The sequence below is a fragment of the Mus pahari genome, chromosome 10 (assembly GCF_900095145.1).
Source record: "Mus pahari chromosome 10, PAHARI_EIJ_v1.1, whole genome shotgun sequence".
Lineage (NCBI taxonomy): Eukaryota > Metazoa > Chordata > Mammalia > Rodentia > Muridae > Mus > Mus pahari.
This window is the reverse complement of record NC_034599.1, coordinates 26,891,685-26,898,641: the sequence shown is the minus strand read 5'-3', so window position 1 is coordinate 26,898,641 and position 6,957 is coordinate 26,891,685. Positions and strand designations below refer to the sequence as shown.

The following is a 6,957-nucleotide window of genomic DNA, read 5'->3' as shown; positions in this document are numbered from 1 at the left end:
ATAGGCCCATGGAGAGTTAAAAACCATAACTTTCGTTATTAAGTTATTAATGAAGTTTTGTATAGATAAATTCAGTCAATATTTTGTCTTCTGTCTTTGTACCTTTAGTAACTCCTCAGTTCCCTTTTTACAGCCATTGGTTAATGGTTTCACAACCTCTTGGAATGCGCTCTAAGTTGCAGTTGCCTGCTTACTACCTCAGAAGCAATTAACTTGTGACACTTAAAGACTGGGAGAGTTCTCAACATAGCTTTGACTTCAGAAAGGATTAAATAGCAGCCCTATTATAAAAGAGCTTAATAATTACTCATATAATTTTAGGAATTCTTATAGGATCATCATTAAGAATTAAGAAGTCATCTATTTGTCTATATAGGATGTTGTTTTGCAGAAATCTGCTCAAAAGGGTGGGCTAATACCTAGTGATATATATATATATATATATATATATATATATATATATATATATATATATTAATATCAGGAAAGGCATATTAATAGCAGGAGTCTTTCCTAAAATGAAATTTTCCTTGTCTTGCATAAGGAGCAAATCTGTCATAGATTTTTTTATTCCAAGGCAGAACCATCTCAGGAGGATCAACTGCTAGTTTATGGCTCCTGCCACCTTAAGAGTGTTTTTTCCCCCATTGAGATTCCTTTGGTAAAAGTAGACCTTCAATTCTATTCCATTCATCAACATGCCTGTTTTTTTTTCCCCAATACCATGATGTTTTTATTGTTGTAGCTCTGTAGTACAGTTTAAGATTGGGGATGGTGATGTCTCCACCAGTTCTCTAATCTCTCAGAAATGTTTTGGTTACCCTGGTGTGAGTGTGTGCTTACATACAAAGCTGAAAATTATCCTTTTAAGTTCTGTGATAAATTGTGTTGGAATTTTGATGGGGATTGCATTGAATCTATAGATTGCTTTAGCAGGATGATCATTTTTACTATTTTAATTCTACTGATCCAAGAACATGAGAGACCTCTCTATCTTCTGGTATCTTCCTTTTCTTTCTTCAGTGTCTTAAAGTTTTTCTGAGAAGTCTTTCACTTTCACTTAGAGCTACCTTAATTTTATATTTTTGGAGGCTATTGTGAAAGATGTTGTTTTCCTGATTTTTTTTCTCAGTCCATTTGTCATTCGTATATGGGAGGGCTACTGATTTTATTTATTTATTTATTTATTTATTTATTTATTTATTTATTTAATGAATGTATATGGCAAGTACACTGTAGTTGTCACCATATACACCAGAAGAGGGCCTCAGATCCCATTACAGATGGTTGTGAGCCATCATGTGGTTGCTGGGAATTGAACTGAGGACTTCTGGAAGAGCAGTGAGTGCCCTTAACCTCTGAGCCATCTCTTCAGCCCTGAGGGCTACTGATTTTTGTGTGTTAATTTTGTATTGTGACACTTTTTTGAAAGTGTTTATCGGCTTTAAGGAGTTTCTTGGTGGACATTTTAGGGTCACTCACATATACAAAGATACTTTGATTTTTTTCCCTTTCCTGTGTGTATCCCTTTGATTTCCTTCAGTGGTTTTATTGCTCTAGTTAATATTTCAATATTGAATAGGTAAAGTGAGAGTGAACAACCCTGGCTTGTTCATGATTTTGGTGGAAATTCTTTGAGTTTTTCCCCTATGTTGAAGTATATCCCTTGTACCCCTAATCTCTCCAGGACTTTTATTATGAAGAGTGTTGGATTTTTTTCAAAGGCCTTCTCTGCACCTAACGAGATGATAATGTGGATTTTTTTCTTTCAGTTTGTTTATATAGTAGATTACATTTATTGATTCACCTACCTATTTGAACCACTCTTGCTTCTCTGGAATGAAACCCACATGATCATGGTGAATACTCTTTTTTTGGTGTGTTCTTGGATTTTGTTTTCAAGCATTTTATTGAGAATTTTGCATCTAACTTCATATGGAAAATTGGTCTGTGGTTTTTCTTTTCTGTTGAGTCTTTATGTGGTTTAGGTATCAGTGGAGTAATTGTGTCCTCATAGAAAGGCAATGCTTCTTTTGTTTCTATTTTGAGGTGTAATTTGAGGAGTATTGGGGTAACACTTCTTTGAATTTCTTGAAGAATGCAGTGTTAACACCATCTGGCCCTGAGTTTTTGGCTGAAAGACTTAATTACTTCTTGTATTTCACTAGGGGTTATAGGCCTGTTAAGTTGCTTATCTGATCTTGATTTAACTTGGTATATATGGAGAAAACTATCCATTTCTTTTAGGTTTCCCAGTTTGGTAGGGTACATGTTGTAATATATGCCCTGATGATTTTCTGGAATTCCCCAGTGTCTATTGTTAAAAGTCATGCTCCTTCTCCAATTTTATTAATTTAGCTAAGAGTTTGCCAATCTTGTTGCAATAATCTTTATCGTTGTCTTTGGCTTTTACAAAAGATTTTATATTTTATTTCATGATCATGCTTTTCTTCCTCTCTCAACTCCTCCTAGATCCTTCGCATCTCCCTACCCACCCAACTTTATATTATTTTCCCTTTCTCTACTCAAAAAGAGAAAGAAACAAACAGAAATGAAAACAAATACCCTCCCTCCCATGAAAATGAATATCAAAACAATCAAGCAAAAGATAAAAAAATATCAAAACACAGTAAAGCAAAAGGTTCACAAAATACCATTCTATTAAGCTTGCTTTGTGTTGTTGGCCTGCTACTTCTGGGCATGTGGCACGTGTTCTGAGCACAGAGTGGTTAATACCCCTGATGATGCTCCATTGGGGAAAACTGATGCTTCCTTTATCAGCAAGTATCTACTGCAGGTTAGGAGTGGGACCCCGTGTCCACTTCCCCTTCCCAGTGCTAGGATGTCATCTAGCTTGGACCTGTGCAGGTCTTGTGCATGTCACCAAAGTATCTGTGAGTTTGTATGTGCATTGGTCCTGTTGTATCTGGAAGACACTGTTTCTCCAAAGTCATCCATCATGTCTAGCTCTTACAAACTTTTTGCTTCTTCTTCCACATAGATCCCTGAGACCCAAGAGGAAGGTTTAATGGAAATATCACATTCAGAACTGATTGTTCCAAAGCCTTTTACTCTCTGCATATTGTCCAGTTGGGGTCTCTGAGTTACTTCCCATCTAATGTGAGAGAAGCGTCTCTGGTGATGGCTGAGCCAGGCACTGATCTATGAGTATAGCGGTATGTCATTAGGAGTCATTTATTGGTGTGTTCCATTATTAGTCATTGGTGTTAGTCCAGTTCAGAAAGTTCTTTCCTGTGCCAATGAATTCTTCAAGGCTATTCCCCACTTTTTCTTCTATCAGATTCAGTGTATTTAGTCTTATGTTGAGGTACTTAATCCACTTGGAATTAAATTTTGTGCAGGGTAATAGATATGGTCAATCTTCATTCTCTTGCATGCAGCCATTCAGTTTGACCAGCCCCATTTGGTGTCTTTTCTCCATTTGGTGTATTTTTGGCTTATTTGTCAAACATCTGTGGTTTGCATGGTTTCTTTGGTATGCAAAATTATGTCTGAGGGAAGGGCGCTGCAATCAGGATGTAAAGCAAATAAAATAAATTAATGAAAAATATGATAAAATAAATCAGTAAAAGCAACTTGACAGAGGCAGGCAGATTTCTCAAACAAACAAACAAACAAAAATCCCACAAACAAACAAAAAAAAATCCCACAAACAAACAGACCCAGAGGTTCTGAATTTCTGCATCAGACATCTAGTAGGGCTTGGGAGAAAGGAGAGCCAAGGGCTATGTAAGTGACAGGCCAAAGTGACACGAAGCCCACTTCCTGTGCTCCAACCATGAGGGATGTTCATTGTTTGGCACCGATGATGTCCACAAGTCAGACTTGAGAGATGCACCACTCACCAGGAAGCCATCCACATCAGGCTGGCTTGCCAGCTCTTTGCAGGTTGCTCCAGTCACAGCACCTCCATAAATGATCCGGGTGCACTGAGCCACCCCACCAGAGACATTGGATTTCAGCCATCCCTGGGGCTTCTCATGTACTTCCTGGGCCTGTTGAGGGGTTGCAGTCCCAATGGCCCACACAGGTTCATAGGCCAGGGCCACCTTGCTCCAGTCCTTCACATTATCTGTGATGACCTTGGTTGGCTCGAAAACAACCTTCTCAATGATGCCAGCTTCCCTTTGTCTAGCTTCTCCCGATGCAGGCGATCACTGCGAGTCCCTCTGCTAGGGCATGATTCACTTTCTGCCCCGATCAACTCGTCTGAGTCCCCAAAGACGTGTCTTCTTTCCGAGTGCCCCAGCACGACCCAGGTGGCTCCTAAGTCTTTGATAATTTATGCCAGGGCTGATTTCCCCAGTGAAGGTCCCATTGGTCACGTTGTTGTAGTTCTGTGCAGCCACAGTACTTTTGGGATCAAGCTTCTGACTGGCGAAGTGGGTGTAAGCGGTTGGCGGTGCACAAACTACTTCCGTGTCTGCCGGCAGGCTGGCTGCCTCCAGGTTGCAGATGTGTTCTCCCAGGCACTGCTTCCTCCCGTTCATCTTCCAGGTGCCCCCAACGAAGAACCTCCTGGAAGGCGCCATTGTACTAAGCTCAAATCTCTGAAGGTCAGTACCTCCAGTCCCACCCTTACAAATCTCTCCTCCATTACCCTCTCCCTTCTTCTCAAAGAAGGAGAAGCCCACCTTGGGTACCACTGCCCCGGGGCATCCAGACCCAGAAGGACTAAGTACATCCTCTCCCTCTGAGGCCCCAAAAGGCAGTCTACTCAGGGGAAAGGGATCCAATGGCAGGCAACAGAGTCAGAGACAGCCCCTCCCCCTCTACTCCAATTGTTAGGGGACCAACATGAAGACCAAGCTACGCATCTGCTCCAGATGTGATGGGGCCCAGATCCAGCGTCTGTATGCTCTTTGGTTGGTGGTTCAGTCTCTGTGAGCCCCTGTGGGTTTAGGTTAGTTGATTCTGTAACTGTCAAGACAGCATGATTGATAAAATAAACTTTTTATCAAATGCTACTAGGACACCTGGTGTCCACAGGAAGGAGGACCCTCTCCTCATACCATGTGGGAACATTTAAGAGCTAAAAAGATAAGACTCTTAATACATTTTAGGAGTTAGTCCTTCTGATTTTGTGTTTGGCAAAGCCTTGCTAAATTCCACACTAAAGGCATAATTCACAAAAGAAAACTAAAAGAAAAAAAAAAAAAGACCCCAATAAGATCTGTGCTTCAAAGAACTTTTAACATGTGTAAAACAGAACAAAACAACCCACAAAATGTGAGAAAATATTTATAAAACAGTGTCTAGTAAGAAACTGGGGTTGGGCTTGGAATGATGGATTGCTGGTTAAGCACACACTTGCTGCTTTTCCAGAGAACCTGGGCTCCTCTCTAGCACCAATAAGGCAGTTCACAAGCATCTGTAACTCCAGTCCCAGGGTATCCAACACCCTTTTCTGCCCTCTGGGTGGGCCCTGCACGCATGTGGTGCAGACACACTTGCACACACACCCACAAGCTAGTAAAGTAAGTTTTAAAAGAAGAAGAAAAAGAAACTGTGGTTGGATATACTCTGTGAAGTGACATGGGATGACAGCTGACCTGTTGACTCATGAACCTGTCTTTGACAACATAGCCTGGGTAAGCCCAGAACACTGGACTGAGGAACTATGGTGATAGACAGTGGATCCTTCACACATGAATTGGTTTAATCCGAAACTTGGGGGAACTCCAGAAGTGGACGCCAAGAAACACAGTGGAAGGCGAGTATTTCAAGCTCTAAACATGACCAGCAGAGGGGCGTGGAACATCAGAACCCGACTTAGAAGCCCAACACCTGCCTAGCAATAACTGGTGACAAAGCTACAGTTGGCGCCGAGGGCTTAGGAAAAACAAAGGGCGCACTGACACCTACTGGCGACCGAGCAGAAGCTCAACTCAAAAGACACGAACTTGACTGGGACTCAGCGAATCGCACACCAACAAATGTGTTTTACAGGTTTGATTTGGAGTTATAAACCGCACCTTCTGCTTCTGCATAATTTGCTATCCGAGATATCACAGGGAAGAAAACATTTCAAAATCCACTGCACAAAGGAAGTAATACTATAACTAAAAGACCAGAATCTTAAAAGTGTATTTATTACTGTGACATGAGTGTATCTGTGTGTGTGTGTGTGTGTGTGTGTGTGTGTCTGTGTCTGTGTCTGTGTCTGTGTGTATGTGTCTGTGTGTTTGTGTGTATGTATGTATGTGTGTGTGTGGGTGAGTGTGTGTCTGTGTGTTTGTGTGTATGTATGTATGTATGTGGGTGGGTGAGTGTGTGTCTGTGTGTTTGTGTGTAAGTATGTGTGTGGGTGAGTGTGTGTCTGTGTGTTTGTGTGTATGTATGTGTGTGGGTGAGTGTGTGTGTTTGTGTGTATGTATGTGTGTGGGTGAGTGTGTGTCTGTGTGTTTTTGTGTATGTATGTGTGTGCGTGTGTGTCTGTGTATGTCTCTGTGTGAGTGTGTGTCTGTGTGTATGTATGCAGCTTTGTGAAATCTGTTCTCTCTTCCCACTTTTATGTGGGTTCCAGGCTCAGCAAGCTCTTTTACCCAGTTAGCCATCATACCTGCCCATTATACTTTTCAAAATCTGTATTATTTTATTTAAAAATTCTATTCATCTTCATGGTTTTGCATTGGTTTTTATGTTGTTCATTAAGGCTTATGCTTATTCTGTATGCTTCTTTATTTATTCTATCACGTCCCCCCCTGCCCCACGGGATCTGTGCACTTTTACCTTATCTTCACCTAATTTTCTCTCTCTGTCTTTGCCATCCCTCCCCCTTCTTACTCTTTAACTTTTTGAAGCTTAAATTATGTTTTTTTGTGTTTTTCATTTTGTTTTGTGTTGTTTGTTTTTGTTGCTGTTGCTTTGGGACAGGGGTTTCTCTATGTAGCCCTGGCTGTCCTGGAACTCACTCTGTAGATCAGGCTGGCCTCT

The 6,957-nt window shown here is 41.0% G+C and overlaps 1 pseudogene; it reads right to left on the bottom strand.

Moving 5' to 3' along the window:
• Positions 1-3,810: 3,810 nt before the first annotated feature.
• On the bottom strand, positions 3,811-4,577 carry LOC110328499 (annotated as a pseudogene).
• Positions 4,578-6,957: the final 2,380 nt, after the last annotated feature.